This window comes from Aethina tumida, chromosome 4 (assembly GCF_024364675.1).
Source record: "Aethina tumida isolate Nest 87 chromosome 4, icAetTumi1.1, whole genome shotgun sequence".
In the NCBI taxonomy this organism is placed as follows: Eukaryota; Metazoa; Arthropoda; class Insecta; order Coleoptera; family Nitidulidae; genus Aethina; species Aethina tumida.
The window spans coordinates 27,072,409-27,091,323 of record NC_065438.1 but is presented as its reverse complement, the minus strand read 5'-3'; the positions used below and the strand labels follow the sequence as shown (position 1 = coordinate 27,091,323).

General features: G+C 26.3%; 1 protein-coding gene across 1 annotated transcript in view; it reads left to right on the top strand.

Moving 5' to 3' along the window:
* The first annotated feature begins 14,703 nt into the window (after positions 1-14,703).
* Positions 14,704-18,915, top strand: part of LOC109596415 (trissin receptor-like) — a 165,957-nt gene continuing 161,745 nt past the window's right edge. Inside the window, exon 1 of the mRNA XM_049966622.1 lies at positions 14,704-14,736. The gene's annotated coding sequence lies outside the window, so the exon portion shown is untranslated. The remainder of the gene's footprint in view (positions 14,737-18,915) is intronic.

Genomic DNA, 18,915 nt, shown 5'->3' with positions numbered 1-18,915 from the left:
GAATTATAGTTGAAACTTACTGATTAATAGGTGAAACTTAATGATCAATAGATTTTATTTGTTGCATTTGTAGATATTACAGATTATATAACTGAATAATTAGTAAATATTAATTAATGGAACTTATTAATTCATAACTGGAAATTACTAATTATTCTATAAAAAATAATGGTAAATCAATCTAATATTCATTAGTGGAACTGATTCATTAGTGGAACTTACTATTCTATCAGAATTTAGAGTATGTCAGTGGAAATTACTGATTAATAAGTGGAAACCTACTGATTTTTCAGTAGAAATTTTCGATTAATAAGTGAAACTTAATTATTATACAATGGAACTAATGATCAATCAGCAGATTAATTAGTAGAATTTGATTAATAATAAGTGAAAAAATTTGCTTCAATAAATTGTTTATGTAACTTGTCTGTAAGCTAAAGTAAAATCTTTTTATCTGTAAATCAATTTTTTTTTCATTCAAGTTAACTACATCATAGAATTGTATTTTTTTGCTTAAAATATATTAACGGAAATCCTTTTTCAGACATTATAAGTACCTGTGGAAATGGCTGAGTAATCAGTGGAACTTATTGATCAGTAGAGTTTAGCTGCTTCAGCAGTAAATATTACAAATTAATTACTGAAATTAAATATTAATCAGAAACTTCCCGACTCAGTGAAACTTACTGATAAATCACTAAAATTTCAAAATATAATAATAATTTACTGATTAATTTGTGGAATTTGCTGATCCAAAAGTAAAGCTTTGCTGATACATCAGTGGGAATTACTGATCAATCAGTAAGGTTTAGGTGATGCTAAACTAAGTATTACCGATTTATCAGGAACTTTCTGATTAATCAGTGAAACTTACTGAATAATTAGTAAAACTTATTAATTCATCATTGGAAATTTCTAAGTAGGACTTACTGATTTATCTGTGAAGCTTATCTATCGATCAGTTAAATATAAGTGATCAGTGAAATTATACACTTAAAAATGAAATCATATTAATCAATCACTCGAAATGTATTTAAACGAACTTCATTGATTCTGAGTGGCAGAGTTTGAACTGTACCTTTGAGTATTCCTTTTTGTATAAATATGATTTTAGTGAGTATTTCAATACTTTAATGAGGAGTAAAATATCTTGAAACACAAAATACGTCTATAATATTTTAATAATTACTTTATGTTTATAATATTTTAAGAATTATAAATATAATACAATTCTCACATTATCAAATCGTCGAAGGAAATTTAGTCCTCTACAACCGCATAAATGAAATCGCTTACAGCGACAGAATGAAATACATGCGAATTTACAGAATTTAAAGATTTTATCTTGCGTCCTTTTAGAAAATAGGCTGTTTATTTTTTTGCTGAATCACATTACTGCACAGATAGGCCCATTTAGTTCTATACGTATATAGTGTGTATAAATTTCGGGATAAACCATAACTGTTACAAATGGCATATAAACATTTTTTACTTTGTTTTTTATAGACATTTCAACAATTACGTTAAAGTATATGATGAGAGCAAACATTATCTCATGCTATATTGTCTGGCATATATTTGGGGTGTTTTATAGACGGTGATTTGTTTTGGATTGTTTCACTAGGTGAAATGTAATCGAGTATTGTCGTTTTATCGGGTTTTAAATTGAATAGATAGTGTGTTGATGGCATTTTTCTTGTAGTGTTTTGATTAAATTTAACTCTTGATTTATGGTATAAATATTACATTAAGGAACAAAATGTAAACAGAAATCAATTAAAGGATATGAAAAATATGTTACATTCATAAATGGAGAAATTTGGAACATTCGCTTTTACGAAAATTACCTGTCACATCAGTCGAGTCATATAAAAGGAATATACAGGAATTAAACAATATGTTTATGAATAGCCTTGTAATATTACAAATTAATGGCCAAACTTGTTCTTTGGAAGTTTATGGAGGACACAAATAGGTATTGATTGAAATTTTTGAAACTTTCTCGTTTCCGCAGAGGTTATATCAACTTAAATATTTTCAATAGATCAGTATATTTTTGTATTTTTAAATTCTATATGTAATTATAAGATTGATAGAACATAGAAAGTAAGGAAGAACATATGGCTTCATTATTTGCTGAATATAACCTTGCATTGTTTTGTTGCCTCTAATAAATAATAAAGGCACCCTATAAACATCTAATAAATAAGTTAAGTGAATCACCTTGTATATCTAAAAAAGCGTATCATATATTGTTTAATTTTGACTGTCAGATATTTTGCACATCAGTTAGAGGAAAATTTTAAAATGATAATTTGAGACACGCAAATATGCAATTAAAAAATTCCAGTTAATCTAATTGCATTCTGTAACAAAGTTTATTTATGGACCAGTTTAAACACCCAAACTAATCACTCCCATTAATTAATTGGCTATTGATTAGACCTTTCATTTAAATTAACTATTAATCAAAATTTACAACCGTCTCTAATTATGAATGTCATCCAAATAGATTTAGTTAGTAAACAATCTCTCAAGAAACAAAAGTAAAAGATTTATTACGATTACGACACACGTTCGATGAAACATAAAAAAGTGTTACTGCTTATTGAAAATTAAATTTTTCCACCAATGTTTATTTTTCAAATTAATGTTTTGGAGCCAGATGCAGACAAGACAATTTCTCCACTTGGTTTTGGCTTGTCTCCAAAGAGTGCAAACGCCAAATGCGGTTTGGAATTCTGTTTAGTACATACTAAATTATGACCGCAAAACGGTGTGCATTATTTTATCATGGAAAATATGAGGAGTGCACGTGTCCGTGCAGCATCTCAACTAGCCTGCATTAACGTAACGTTCATTATGAATTAATAATAAATTAGATGGGATAATGTTCAGATAAGGGACAATACTTTGGAAATGTACAGGTTGCCAATCGAGATTTGCATTATCTAAATTAAATTAATTTCAGCGTTACAATGATGTTTACTTTAGCCGCATGATATAATTAACTTACTAATGAAATCGTGCTTACAAATCAAAGTTAATGATTAATTTATAATCATGAGAATATATTGTGCGTCTGAAGAAAACTAGTTTCATCGTTAAAATTTTATAAAACAAGTGGCACTAAGGAGTGTTTTGTGAGGGAAACTTCAATTGGAAAATCTCCAATATATGAACGTACTAATCTAAATCGATTTGCTGTTAAATATAATTTCATTTAATGTGGTAATAAGAATTCACAATAATCATTTATTAGGGAAGTACACATGGTCACATGGTATATTAGTTCTAATAACTGCTATAGTTAATTTACACAAGCTACAGCGTAATATAAACAAAAGTAACGTGACAAGCACGTGATCGCAGCTTAACAGATTTTTATTGATACTTTCTGAAGGGTTGGATCTTATTCACCCCTACTTAAATTTTCAGAGTCACAAAGGATATATTTTAATTTGTTTCAATATTATTAGGAATCTATATAGATATAGTTTTAAATACATCCCTGTCGGAAATTTCGTGTATTGTGCTTGAATAGCGTGTGACCATTGTTGACTTCATTCCGTTCCTACTGTATAGCTTTTGATATACCCCGACTTGATATTATTAATTCAGTTAGTGTTTTTTTACAACTGAGAGATTTTAAACTTATTTATTTCACCATAAATTATGTACTTCGAAAGTCGCATTAGTTGAATTTGCGAGAAATTTCAATTAATTAAGTTTTAAATCAAAATCTGATATTTCTAAATTAACAAATGGAGCTTATTATATAATTTAATCTTAAGAGACTTATATACTGTCTAAAAATTAAACTAACTAAATAAAATAATGTATTTCCAACAAATAAATTGAGAATTGTGCTAGAAAAATATTTTAAAACAGGGAATTGTCTACCACTATTTTTTATTACTTTTTTTTCAATTTTGAGCTGACACCGTAACGAATTAATAATAAATTAGATGGGAGAGCATTCAAATAATATATAGTTCTTTGGAAATGTGTAAATTGTCAATCGAGATTTGCATTATTAAATTAATTTAAACGTTGCAACGGTCAAATTATTTTAGACCCGTTAATGTGTTTACTTTAATGGCATTATACAATTCACTTGTTAATGAAATTGTGTTGACAAATAAAGAACTAATTGTCAGTTTTCAATCACTGGTTAATAATTTTAGGAATATACTGTGTGATCAAAAATGATGGATCTAAGATACTACTTTCACCGGTAAAATATGAGGGAGACTAATGTTGAGATATGTATGAACTCATTCAAAATCTTGATTACCTCCATCTATAACCGTACAGAATTGACATAAATCGATTTGTAATTAATGGTGGTCAGTCACTTTTAATAATGTGGTATACATGGTTCCAATACATATTAGTCTTTATTTTATCTCTGATCTAATATAATCAGTTAGTCTGCTTAAACTAAATTATTTCACCTTAAATTATGTGTCTCGACAGTAACATTCGTTCAATTTGAAAGTAATTCCAGTTAAGTAAATTTTAATCATAATCTGAAATTTCGACATCAACAAATACGCTTTATTATGTAGTTTAATCTAATAAGAATAATATCCCGTGTAAAATAGAACTAATTAAATAATAATATGTTCCCAACAAGTAAATTCGAAGTTTTACTTGTAATATATTTTAAAACAGGTAATTGTCTACCTCCACCTTATTTTCTTCCAATTATGGTTTGACAGCGTTCATTATGAATTTATAATAAATTAGATGGGATAGCATTCAGAAAAGAGACAAAACTTCGGAAATGTGTATGTTTGTCAATCGAGATTTGCATTATCTAAATTAAATTAATTTAAGAGCTGCAACGGTTAAATTAGTTCAGACGCGTTGATGTGTTTACTTTAACGGCATGATATAATTAACTCGTAAATGAAATCGCATTGACAAATGAATAACTGTCAGCTTTTAATGATTAGATTATAATTATGGGAATATAATCTGTGAACAAAAATGATTGATCGAAGGAACTATACACTGTAGTGCGGTATACTATGGTTACTTCATTAGAATGTTGTAATATATGTGTGGCAATAATGGATGTTTTGTGAGGTAAACTAATATCATTACATGTATGATGCCATTCAAAACTTTAATTACCTCCATCTATAAACTAAGCGTACATAAATCGATGTATAGTCACGTAAGTATAATTTTGGTTAATGTGTCAAAGAGGAACAACATTTCACTATAACCATTTATTACGGGGGCGGCGTGGTCACTCAATTTTGATCCCGATATATTACTTCTAATATCTGATAGCTGTTCTTTTTACAAGTGAGTGGTTTTAGGCTAAATTATTTCATTTTAAATTATGTATAGCGGCAGTCTCATTAGTTGAATCTGCGATAAATTCCATTGAAGTAAATTTTAAATAATAATTTGAAATTTCAAAAACAACAGATAAGGTTTTTTATGTAATTTAATTTTATATCATACAAATCCCATTTAACAATTAAAGTAATAGTCATATGGATTCGGATAACAGACAATATTTTGGATATATGTCATGCGCTCTTTACAGCATATTTGATTGTTGATTTGTTAATAGGATCGTATTTAAAACTAAAGATATCCAAATAATATTTTTAGACAAATATTAAAAAATATATTAACAGTTTAGCACAAAAATGAACATTATAATTGCTAATATTTACCGTAATTTTAAATAAATAATAATAAATTAAAGAAATATGTAACCAGAACAGCACGATACATAAAATACGCAAAAATTTAAGTATGAAGTAAATATGAAGTAACACGGGCCAACCTTCCCGAACTTACCAATAAGAAACTCGTGCTTAAAACGTAATTAAATTTATGTTATTCCATACCTAGTTTGAATGGAGTATAGTTTCATCGTTAACATTTTATAAGACTTTGGTGGCACTAATGGGAGTTTTGTGAGTGAAACTCATATGATGACATATATGAAGTTATAATAAACTTAAATCTATTTGTAATTAACTATAATTTTGGTTAACGTGTCAAAGAGGAACAATATTTGACTATCATTATTTATTAAGGAAGCGTCATGATTAGTCACTTTTAATCACGTGGTATATTAATTTAAAAGCTTTCGTTTAACTGATGTGGTTAGTTCCGTTAGTTTGTTTTTTTTTTTTTTTGAGTTCTGAATTATTTCACTATATTTTATATCATGTTTAAAAATTGAACTAATTAAATAATAATATATTGCCAACATACTTATATTTGGAATTTTACTTATAAAATATAAATAGGTAATTATCCAATCACCACTTTATTTTCTTACAATTATGAGTTTACAGTATTCATTTGAAAATGTGTACGATGTCAATCGAAATTTGCATTATCTAAATTAAATTAATTTGAGCGCTGGATCAAGTCGCGTTGATGTGTTTACTTTAACAACATGATACAATTAAGTTAATAATGAAATTGAGTCAAGAAATGAAAAGCTAATTGTCAGCTTTTAATGATTAGTTTATGTTTACGGGAATATATTGTCACCAAAAATGTTTAAAATTTTTTAATACATGTGTGTTCTGTTAGGGAGTCTGATATCATGATACACATGAAACAGTTACGTCTATAAACGTACTAAGGTGACATAAATCGATCTGTTAAATTAAACTTTGCAAAGAAGACCAACATTGAATTTTAATAGGGAAATTGCATGATTTTTGATCTCATGCTACATTAGTCTACATTTTATATTAAGTAGTCATCTTTATAATCTTACTGAACTTTCCTCCAATTGTTAATACCGTTTATTTTATTAGATTTATTATACATACAGTATTATAAAAAGTTGCAGACATGTTTTTGTCTAAACATACAGCATCTCCCAAATTTATCGATTTTGGATGTAACGAGTCAAGTTCAATTATGTTGAAAAAAATTTATGTTTGCAATATCTAAATTTGTTCTGGTTTATATGTCGACGTTTATTGGAATTATTTCCTGACGTTTCACTAGCGCGAATGGCTAGCATCTTCAGAGATCTGATCTGGTTCGTGTCTCTTTGACATCTGTTTAGTGACTGCTCTTATCTGTTTAGCGATATTTGTGTGTCCATATTTTATCAGGTTTTAGTGTTTCTTCTTTTCTGTTGAAATTCTTTCTGTGTTTATGGATCTTAATTTTTTCCTTAATCATTCTAGTGTGTTATCCACTTGTTGAGGCAAGCAGTTGTGTTTCAGCAGTGCATGTACAGCTGCAGCGGACTTGTCTGATTGCCCTAGTTTGCAGTTTCATTGAACGTTTTGTGGTACCGATATATACGTTTCCGCAAGATCATAGTATGTGGTATGTGGCCATTGGAGGGTCCCTCTAGTGTGCCTATTAGCCAGGTGGTGTGTGACACATATCCTCTTGACTCATTCAGTTAGTATTTTGATGTCCTCTTGTTTTCTTGGATGGTTGAATAGTTTTTATAGATACCGATCAGTGTATGGGTCCGCAGTTTACTCTATAGTTTAAAGGTTCACCCACCCTGCATTTCTTTTGTGAATTTGATGTTGTTACGTTGAGAGTTTAGGTATTTTAGACAGTTTTTACTTTTTCTTATCTATGTTTCCATATCACGAAAGTATCATCTACGTAACGAATCTAAACAGAAGATCTGTGTTTGACTGTTACTTTTTGTTCAAGTTGTTCATAAAGAAATTGAATATCACTGCAGGCTTAGACTGTCCATTGCTTTTCCTTAAGTTTGTTTGTGGAATTTGTTGTTCGAAACGAAATAACTTTCAGTAAGAATATTTCTGATATAATGTTTAAGGATTCATTGAAAACTAACATTTGATAGATTTCAAAAAAGTAAAACAGTTTTATATTTATATTAATTTTTTGGCCACGTAATAATATATGCAGCTTTTACGTAATATAAGACGATTACATTATAAGTATGTCAATTTCAATATTCAAATAGTTAATACTTTCCCAAAAATATGGTGCTAAATCTTTAGGTACTTATAATATTCCTGGCAATTTTTGAATTATTTAATATGAAATCATAATTATTGATAATTTATTGGCAAATTAAATAGTGTGTCACATGAGTCTATGTTTGTAAAGTATAAGTAATTTTCAGTTACACACTTTAAGTTGTATTAATTATTTCTAAATATGAATCGACTATTTTTAATGTTTTAGTTACTAATAGTATATTAAAACACAGATTATGTATAGTTTCCATTTGAATAAAAAAATGAAAATATATCTCAGGTAAATACACAGTTTTTACACATTGAAATATTATTCAGTTTATGTTATATTTAAAATGCCAGAGCGTTATATTTAAATTTAAAATTATTTAAAGATCTCATTTGTAAAATGTTCATAACAACGTTGAAAATGTATTATTTTACGCCTTCCATAAATCTTGGAGACAAGTAAAATTACAACTGTTTGGTGTTGGATTCACATTTCAGCAACTGCTCAATTAGGGTAAGTGGCTGCGACGTATTCATATATAAAGGGTCAAAAATAATTCTACGTACTTGAAACTGTCACGTATTCGATTAAAATTAATCACACACATAACATTCTCACAAACGGATGTACCATAAGTAGGCATCAGGTTAGGCGTTTCAGACATATTAATTTGTATTATAATTAGCTTATTAATTGAACCTGTCGAACATAAATTCCTGATAGGGGTTTTGTTCGAGTACGTAATTAAGACAAATTGGTTTCTGTCAGTAATTTAATTATGTACACAGATTTCCCGGTGAGTTGCAGTTAAATTAAGTCAACTCCAAATACTACTAGAATACACTAGACAAGGAGTAAACATGTTTGTCTTTGTATTTTTAGTGAAAATAATACACAAGATAAGTAGGTCTAGGTTACTTCATTATTGACCTCATTTTGAAGTAATCTTCTAAAGACAAGTAGAATTACTTTTGTGATTACGATATAATTATGAGACGATTAAACACAGTAAAAATAATCCATTTGACATATCGTATTAAGTGTCTTACAGAGAAATGACATAAAAACAAAATTACTTTAAGATTTTTTTTATTTTTTGCTATTAAATGAACACTTGTTAACGTATCAGTGAAATCATTCGACTTGAATGTAATTCATTCCTATGTAGTAAAAATAAATTAAATCGTATTTGTAAATGTGATACATACGCCGATATCAAATGATAAATCTGGCCAATTTCGTTTTAATTTTATCGCTTTATGTATCCATTTTAAATTGGAGATTTATTAGTTCCTTTGCTCCTTTTAACCAAAAATATTTTTTAACCAATATATCCAGTTAATTTAGAGATTATTAGTAATTATGTAACATTTACATAAAAAAATAATATTTTAATTAAAATATGTTTTTTATTTTATTATTACACTTTTAGATTTGAATAATTGATATTATTTAAAACAGACTCAACGTAAGACAAAGTATAAAAGACTTAAAAATTATGTCTTGTAATTATTATTTTGATAATGGAACAATAACCTTACAGTATATTGAAAATAGTGCGCATTCACCAATATTGAGAATATACATTGTGTTATTAGAAATGGATAAGTGGATCTAGATTAAATAGATTTAAAAATATGTTCAGTATATGTTATTGTGATCAGCAATATTATTTCAATATTTTCAGCTCTAGGGGGTTAGAATTTTAAATTTATCTTACTCTTTATATATTTAAGAGAAATAAAAATAAATATACTGTTTACTCAGTTCATTCTTATTTTATCAATTATTTAGCTCCGTAAAATGACTCCAAGAAAAGAATTTGTTGCTAAGTTACAATTATTGAGTGACAATAAGGGTAGTCCAAATGTATAATATCTCACAAAGATTTTAGAATCGTTATCTGGTAATGTCAATATACGAACGCATAGTGGTGGTCGACAACGAGCCACGGCCAGAAGAGTTTTTTGATTACTTCTGTAGTACTAGATGAAATCGCACATTCTCTGCATTCAGGTGATGAATGGTAAGCCTGTCTACCATCAGAAGAAGTATTACTATGAGGGAATGACATGACCATAGTGAGAGATATTATGAACATCTCTCGAATTGCTTTTGGGGATGGTTCAGTAATAGTGAGGGGTGTAATTTCTTAAGAGGCACTCACGAATTCCTCATATTAAACCGGGAAACTATGAGAGATCGACGTTATCATGACTTGGTTATTCAACAAATTATTATACAAATAATTATTAAGTTGGACCAGATTTCGTTTTCTTCTTAAAAGATAAATTTACACTCGAAACCACCAGCCCTAAAATTTAGAAAAATTTTTAAATGGAGGATAGAAGCTGTCTGTAAGGCAAGAAGTACTGATGATAAAAGTAACATACACTAGTTAATGAGGTACTATCGCGTTCATAAGTGGTCTGCCACTTCAATGACATCAGGCCGTAAACGGTCACATTCTGTATTACCGTGCACAGCCGAGACGGCAGTATTATAATATAATGAATGTATAATAATTATAATGAAAATGAATAAAATTATAATTAAAAATTACGTTTTATTATTAGATAAAAGATATAGATTTAGTTTTGCATAATTGTATTATTAGATAAAACATACTCAATTAGTAACATTTAGGTAAAAACTCATTTAAAATTTGAACTCATCTGCATGGATTAAAATGTTCAATGAAAACTAGATAAATGTGTTTTCTCGTTCAAGCACATTATACGAGTGATGTAATGCGAAATTGCATATCTCGTTCGCCATTAAATTTAAAAATTATTTCATACTTCTAGTTTCGTCTTTTAGATTATCATTTAATATATTGATATTGGTTTTTCAGTTTAGTTTCAATACAAAGAGAATACAGAAACTAGTACCTATATTGTTTATATATATATATATATATATAGTTTGTTTTTCTTTTCAATTTTATCATAATTAATTACCACATTTATGCTAACGAATACTATATTTTTAAAATGTTATGTTGTAATAGCAAGTCATATCGTGAAGATCGATTTAATGATATAATACTATTCCCATTATATTTGCCTTAAATTTAAAAATGGTTCATATTTTAATATATATTTATCATTATATTTATGTAAAAAATGTAAAAGTAAATAACTAAAAATGGTTATAAGTAATACGAAAGTAAAAACAATTAAATGTTGCATTAATCAATATTAAAGTTAGTTATTCCCATCCCTTTCTTTATTTTAAAATTTTCGAATAAGTAATTACTTCTAAATTATATAATTTAAATATTAAACTCAATGTAAATTTTATAATAATAATATAATATGTACAATTCTGGCCAATTACGTGTTAATATTTTCGTTTTAAATATTTGTTTTAACTTGGTAATTATGTTGAGGATACTTGCTGCTGTTACTATTTGATTAGCAGCATAATATTCTAATATTAGAATATGAAAATGCGTGCGGTAACAATTACATAGAAGTTATAACATAGATTCAAATTTACATAATTGTATTATTTAGTAAAACCTACTCAATTACAAAGTTTTAAGTAAAAACTCACTTAAAATTTGAGCTTATCTTGTAGATTAAAATGTTCAATGAAAACTACAAACTAAAATGCAAATTGCTAGACCAGACAATGAAAAATTACTTTTCTAGTTAAACGGAATGGGATGGCAATTTCCTATTTAAACGCTTTACAAGAGTGAAGAATTGCACATTTCCATATGTAATGCGCAAATTTAATAATTGTGTCATCGTTTTCATATAGTCCTTTATATATTTATTATTTTGACATTTAACGGATTTATGTATTTTTTTTTCACTTTCAGTACAAATAAAATTATTATAATTAGCAATAAGTTATTACAAATAAAATTATTAGAACCTTATATATTTTTTTGAATTTTGAAGTCATTTGTTACAGTATATTTTTATATTTTTCACGTTTAAGGTTTATTCATTTTATTACAATTTCTCCCTTAAGATTTAGGCATGTAATTTTTTTAGTAGCATTAATTAAATTTTTGTTAAATTTATATTATTTTTATAAATAAATCAAAATAAAATATATAGAAAATAATGCCATAATGAATAAGTTCAAGCATAATAATAATACATATGTATAATTGTGATTAAATGTTACATTCACCAATATTACATTATTTTTATTATTTTACATTACGTTTTTATTTAATTATTATAATACTAGATAAAAGAATTAAATTTAGTTTTGTATAACCTTGTTATTTTATAAAAAATACCCAATTAGAAATTTTAAAATAAAAACTCATTTAAATTTTGATCTTATCCGCGTAGTTTAAAATGTTCAATGAAAACTACAAGTTAAAATGCAAATTACTAGATTAGCCAATAAAAAATTACAGTTTTAGTTAAATGGTATGAAATGGCAATTTTTTGTTCAACCACATTATACAAGTGATGTAATGTAAAATTCCATATCTCATACGCTATTAAATTTAAAAATTATTTTATAGTTTATATTATATTTTTATAGTCTTTTAGTAACTCATTATTTTAACAACTAAATAATTATCACCTATATTTTTTTGTGGTATGAAAGTACCAATCTATTAAAACAATCTTTCCCAATTTTAATATAAGTAATTTTTTTAATTTTATAGTAACTAATCACTATATTTAAATTTACGATTTAAACAATCCTTATATTTCTTTAAGTATACATAATTTTTCCAATTGAATCCTTTTTATGTTACCTCATATAAGTTAAGAATGTGGTATACAAATTTTGTAAAAATAGATTTCACCGTGAATATATTGACACATATAGTTTTTATGACACTATTTCTATTACATCAGTTTTATATTTGTGTAAAAAATAAACTAACTATGTATCATAACACTAATCAATTAACTAAGAACTAATTGCAATTAAATACAAAAATTAAATGTGCATTCACATATATTACATTATTTCAAATAATGGCGAATGCGCATATTTTCTTATATAGTCTTAATTTACCTACATCTTTCGTTATTTAAAGTTAATTGGCTCAGTACATAATTTTTCCATTATATTAATACACTTAAATTTAATTTTGCATAATTATGTTACTCATACATACTCAGTAAGAAACATTTAAAGTAAAAACTCATTTAAAATTTAACTTTACCCACGTAGATTAATATGTTCAATGAAAATTACGTATTAAAATGCAAATTATTAGATTCACCAATGATAAATTACTTTTCTAGGTAAACGGTTTGAGATGGCAATTTCCTGTTTAAGCATATTAAGACAATGATGTAACGTAAAATGCATACTTATTAGATTTAAAAATTGCATCGTAGTTTTCGTATAATCATTTAGATATTTATTACCCTGACAACAGAATAACTTGCTAATATTATAGAAAGAAGTGTAGAAAATTATTATAAGAATATGAACATTTTATATATGCCATTTCTGTCTATTTCAGTACAAAAATATTATTAATTAAGAGCGTATTAGCAATTTTTATTCCAATTCGAATACAAAACAGAATGGCCTCAATATAATGGATGAATTGAGCAAGGATTACATCACGCTATTAAGCTATTCTTCCATATTGCTCACAGATATTAAATGAAAATATTTGCTAATTTTCGGGTTGGTGGTCACAATTCCCAGTATTAACCTCTTCTCGATAACATACACTTCAGAATGAACATATTATGGATCTTCATTTAATTGTAAGTTTTAGACGTTAAAAGAGATATTCAGAGAATCGTTGCTAATTGTACGGTAAACATATACACGCGTTTCGTTAGTCTTAAGCTTAGGGGAAGTGATTATGGATATATGTATGTTTATTTATGCTATTCATTCTGGGGTTGCTCAATTTGCCCTCTATTTGGAAGCTAATGTATGGGTTAATTGAAGTGGATAGTATAGTATGTTCACTATATTTATTCAGCTTTATGTATACAATTTAGATAATTATATCAAATAAGAATGTTACATATATCCTTTTTATTATAACCTTTCATATGTATAATTCCATTATATTTCTGTTAAATTATAAATGATCAAAAATTTTAACTATATCTATTTCCGCTTTATATTTTTGAGAGAAAAGAAAATTATAATATAATATTAATAAAAATGGTGCTTTCACCAATATTACTATATCTTCAATATTGCGAATGCATCTACTTTTATTATTATTTTTATTTTAAATTTATGAGACAAATAAATAATTATTTTAAAAGGAGATAATTTTAAAACTGTAGTGTAAGTATACTACATGAACATATTTAATTACGCATCCATCAAAATTACAAAAATATTATTGCAACCCAAGTTACATTCAAAATTCATTTTAATAACAACAGTTCGTGCTTTATTCAGATACAAAATACGTTGATCAAACATATTTGTTATTAAACTGCCGACTTTTTGTTTGCGAATATTGAAATTGTTGACAAAAAAATCTGATTTGAAATCGGGCTTAATCGGATATCCCTTGAAATATTCAGTACCAAAAGTACACCCTATTACAATTTATTGATTAATTATACCCCTTTAATCTCAATAATGCCCGCCTCATCTCGCACGGGTCTTGCATGAGAATCCTCCATTGTAGGATCTTAAAGCTGATGGGATTTCGAAATTGCAATTCTGCGAAGTAATAAAGCGTTAAAATACTATTACGATGCTGTTTCCTTAAACTTTAAACACAGTTTTAAATATTGTTGTATAATATATTTTTTGTTTTGTTTCAGTGTAGTAAATAAGTGAAACGTCTACAATAAGGTAATTAATTTATTGTCAAGTTATTTATACATTTTAATAAATTATCTTTTTCTAAATAAATTATATTTAAAAATAGAAATTATTATTAAATTACTAAAATATGCAAATTATATGGCATTTTATACAAGTTTAAAAAATTTATAAGATTAAATTAATGATCAAACTATTACTGCAAACTGTTTTTTTTATCTATTTTATATATTTATTTAGTTTACTGTCTATAATTAAATTATTTGATTTCAATTTATTAAACTGACATATTAAGTATCGTAAATTACAGTCAGAATTAAATGAAATCAAACACAAATCAAAATAATATTAATTTATCCGTAATAAAATATTATTCATAAAATTTGCAGTAGATAATATTTATTTATATTTTATGTGACATGTCAACGAAGCATTTATATTAATTTATATTTACGCATGTGTGAAATATTTATAATAATCAGCTAATATATTTAATATGTCGTTATAATACTTTCAGTACTGGAATATTGAACAGAATCTCTGATTATTTTTCTGTTCGGAATTTTTATGAAAATATTAAATTGACAATTACCTAACTGATTCACTAGAAGTTCAAATACTTTCTTAATATATACGGTAATGATCATAATTATAGCAACTTAAAAAGTATTAAAAATATAAGCTTTGTTTTCCATACAATTGGTCAATTTAATTTCATTCTTTAAAAAATTGTGTACATTTTTATTTTATAGTGGAAAAAATGAATTTAAACCGATTATTTACTAGCAGTCTTATGTTTCATTATAATTACTGGTCCAAGTGAAGTGGCTGCAATTTATATAAATTCATAAAACTTTCAACTAAAATTAATATCAACCTGGAGGAAGGACATGCTGAAATTAATTCAAGGACTGTAAGAAGATGGTTAGTCGATAAGGGTTCGTTTGACTCAAGACATACAAGATATACCCTGTTTTCTACTAAATGTGGAGACGAATAGCTATTTTTACGACTCTAAATTAAATTAATTAAATTTATAAAAATATGACAGTTTGTTTGCTTTTTGTAAGGTGCGGTACTTTAGACTTTAAATTATTATAATTAATAATATCTATCGGAAGAAACTTTCAAAGAAGCAAGCAACATAAGGTGTTAAATGTTAGTTTGAGAGATATTTATTTTTAATAATATTATGATATTATAATGATATTTATTATATTGATTTATTATAATGATATTATGAAATTTCTAAATAGGTCATATTTGAAATCATTTGCAGAAAGCACCAGTTTGGCAACAAGAGGAGATGTGTGAAAATAATGTCGGAAAAATACAATGTTTGCTCTGAAGTAAATTTAAATTACTTAACTGTGCCATAATGTCTGTCAGAAACGCAAGATCCCACAACCAGTTTTCGTTTTTTAGAAGTGAGCACTCATTGTGTTCATTGTCTTCTAGGAACTTTATAACAGTCTCTCTAAGATTTCAAAACCAATCAAGTTCTTTTCCACCATTTTATTTTTTACCCACAATAATTACAGTGATTTATGTCTTAAATAACAATTTACTTTCATATATTGATGATGACCTTAATAATCATATTTCAACATGAAAACGACCCCAAATCCAAAATTTTTGTAAACAGTATCTTGTCCGTCGCAATCTTCAGGTATCCACACTTTAGAAAACAGGACGATTCTCATTTATAACCAAAATTCGACATAAAAATTTTAGAAATTTAAATAAACTCATCACTACAATTCAAGAAATCTGAAAGAATATGTCATATATTTGGAAAATGGCCAAGTCTATGCCACGCATGTGGGTCAAAAATATAAAACAAAAAGAATATTATAGAACCTGTTAATGTTAGATTAAATAATACAGATTTAATCATTAAAAATTCCTTTCAAAAGTTTATATTTAGCTCAATTGACAAAAATATATGTGACATATTTTAGAATAAGAATATAGTAGTTTATGTAATATTGTATAAAACAATAATAGTAAATTAATATTATTTTAACAGTTCACATTAAATAAGGATTCATTTAATTAAAAATTAAGATGAATTATAAAGAAATTTAAATTTATTAATTTTAATGGTAGCAATAATAAAGATATCATGACTCTTAATTAGGAGAAAAATACATCTTTCTTGATTCATTTAATTATATTATATTACAAAGAATTTAAAATTTTTATGTATACTATTATATACTATAATTTTATAATCAATGATAATAATATAAATATTAAAAAATACTGATTTTAAATTAATATATGACGTATAGTATTAATTATATAATTAGTAGTAATAATTGTACATTTTTAAAATATTACGTGCCTAAAAAGAAGAAAAGAAGGTAAAAGACAATTTATTCAAATTATTTGCCTATCATGAAATTTAAATACGTTTCTGTTAAAAAGGTTATTGGTATTTAATGTGGAAAAGATATATAAATTCTAAATAAGTGTCTTTTGTATCTTAGGTACATCGTACCAACAGAGAGTAACCTTATTCAATATTTTGGATATTATTAACGGCTCCTGGTAATCTATTCTACACCAAGAACGAACTTGTTATAAAAATTATAATTTATGAAAAAAATAAATATTCAAAAAAAAATAGAAAATAAAATGCAATAAATAAATTAGTTTTGTTTTGAATATCAATGGAGAAACATATTTGTGTTTATGGTAACTTTAGTATTATTTTACTTTGTCTTTTGACCTATTTATGTTGCTATCGATCTGTACAAAAAAAATTGTAGGTACGAACAATATCAGTGACAAAAAATTGACGTTTTGTTTTATTATCTTCTGTGTTAGTGTTAGCCCACAATATGACTTACTAAAATACGTTTTATACTCACAATACGTCTCACACATTGTTCGTTTACATAAAAGAAAACAAACAAAGCCTTTAGAAATACTCAAATGTAAACACTTGTCTTGAAATTCAGAACTGTAGGTGTTTTAAGTACCGAAGCTAATAAAACAATTTTATTACCGATATATCGGTATTTTAAACGGCCTAATTCCAATATTCTCACATTTTATGTGTGCCATATCTTTTTCAAGCTGGTCATACACTCAATGTAATAACATTAATGTCCTGTCTTAAGTAACATATAAATATTTTATTCGAGTCGTAAATATTGTCTGGTGTTTTTATATGATATATAACCATCTTGCCTAGGAAGAAGTATTCATGAGAGTGGTGTTTGAAACTATACTTCCGGAGCTCATTATACATTGTATCTGATATCAAACGAAATGCTATATACACCGTGGGAATAAATTGCCACCTATTTACCTAATAGGCTTAAGTATCTCATTAACAAGTTATAAATACGTAGGAACTGACGTAATTTAAAGAAAACTTTTCAAATAAATTAAAACGCAGATGTCCTGGTGCAATGTTGGAGTGAAATGGAAATTCAATACAATATTTTGAAGTTGTAACTTACTCTCTCATTAAAAGTTCGTTTCTATTTAGTTAATTGATGTATCTATTAAAAGTAGAGAATTACACTTATTAGTATTAATAGATAGATGATTAAAATACGTACTATATTTAGTTCTCTATATTTTTATCAGTATACACATAAAATTATATTTGATATCAAGAGAACTCTTACTTAGTAATTTTTCAGTAATTCGGATTGCAGGAGTTATAAGAGATCAGTCACCTTAAAAATTTAATAAATAATTTAAATATTATGTACTTTTACATTAAAGAAATGGAAACACTTTATCTTGTCTTGGTGTTGATTAATCACAGAAATGAAAAATATGTTATTGAAACATACTCATGTAAACGAAAAATAAATAAGTTTAGGATTTTTTTATTTAGTTTACGATAAATTTGGGGTCTTCATTCAATATTATGAAAGCCTATTTTTATAATATTAAACGAAATATTTTTTATTGACTTAAAAAAAATCTTCTTTAACCAAAATTCAACTTAAGGAAATGTCAATAATATATAATCGATCGTTGCTGGAAGAATAAATAATTATTTTCATAATCAATACAAAAAATACATGTCTTAAAATTTACATTCTTTTACACAAGTCAATCATACGAAACGTTTAAACAAGAAACTTAAGAGTAAAATCTCTGAAAACAAATCGAATAACTGAGGACGCAATTTGTTCTCATGTAAATTTGTTACAACCTCATTAGATGTTAACGAATGTCTAC